The sequence below is a fragment of the Priapulus caudatus genome, unplaced genomic scaffold, assembly GCF_000485595.1.
Source record: "Priapulus caudatus unplaced genomic scaffold, Priapulus_caudatus-5.0.1 Scaffold1038, whole genome shotgun sequence".
NCBI lineage: Eukaryota > Metazoa > Priapulida > Priapulimorpha > Priapulimorphida > Priapulidae > Priapulus > Priapulus caudatus.
In genome coordinates, this window is record NW_014578099.1 from 39,226 (window position 1) to 40,558 (window position 1,333).

The window sequence follows — 1,333 nt, forward strand, 5'->3', positions numbered from 1 at the left end:
GGCTGGTAGAGGACAACCTGCGGCGTCGGCGGCTCAGGAGGTAGTATGATGACGGCGTCATCGTCGTCGATCGTCACACATTCCTCGGACTTGACCTGCACGCCGGCCTGGTCGTCCGGCTCCATCTGGCTGACGGCTGACTGCGACGCGTTCGATCCCTCCGAAAATGTCAGTTCCGGCGGCGACTGCACCCTCGGCGAGAGGACGCGTGGACCGACTACCGCTCGCCGAAAGCTGTTAACTGAGTTGACGCATCTGGAGATCGGTGAGCTCGGTTCGCCGGCTAACTCGTGAGGTGTTTCACACGCCCCAACTCTAATATCTCGCGAACGATTTGAGTTACATTTCCAAAATTTTGAGAATTTTGAGTTTATTGAAGCACGAATAGTTTAATTAATTACCAGAAATATACGTACGCTCGGTATCGTCATATAGGCTAATATACGCGCGGTATCGTCATAGGCTAATATCTCGCGAACGATTTGAATTATTTAATGAACAATAAACACTGAACACGTAACATTTATTTTACTCAGCGTATAAACATGTTTAATTAGGAGAAGTGCATATATACATAAAACTCTCTAATATCTCGCGAACGATTTGAGTTACATTTCTAAAATTCTAGATACATATAAACACATCTCTTAGCTATGATTTCTGTGAATTTTGACTTTATTGAAGCACGAATAGTTTAATTAATTATCAGAAATATACGTACGTGCGGTATCATCCCGCGTCAGGTGCACTTCACACCTGGTTACCACGCCAGCCTCGTCGTGTGAAATACTGGTTGAACAACTGACTTGTAGCCAGTTCCTGGATATGCTAATTGATTGCAAACGAGATCTTGTCTGCGTATTGTTGTTAAACAAATTTGTGTTCGGTGACTAATCGCGGCGCGTGCCGTGTGTGTGTGCGTGTGCGCTTGTGTGTGTGTGTGTGTTTGCGTGTTTGCGTGTGTGTTTGCGTGGGCGTGTGTGTGTGTGTGTAATGTTCAATGACAATTACCAAATGAAAAGTAGCGGGAACTTGTATTTGACTACAAGAGAGAGAGAGAGAGAGAGCTAGAGTGAAATGAAGCATTGTGAAAATTTTCGAATTCAATGAACAATAAACACTGAACACGTAACATTTCTTTTACTCAGCGTATAAACATGTTTAATTAGGAGAAGTGCATATATACATATCCCAATTCGAGTTGAATAAGAATTTACAAAAGAACAAGTTTAATAGGATTAATGTTAATGGATTGCTGATGCTGATGCTGATGCTGCCATGCTGATGCTGATGCTGGATGCCTTGCTGTTGCTGATGCTGATGCTGATGCTGC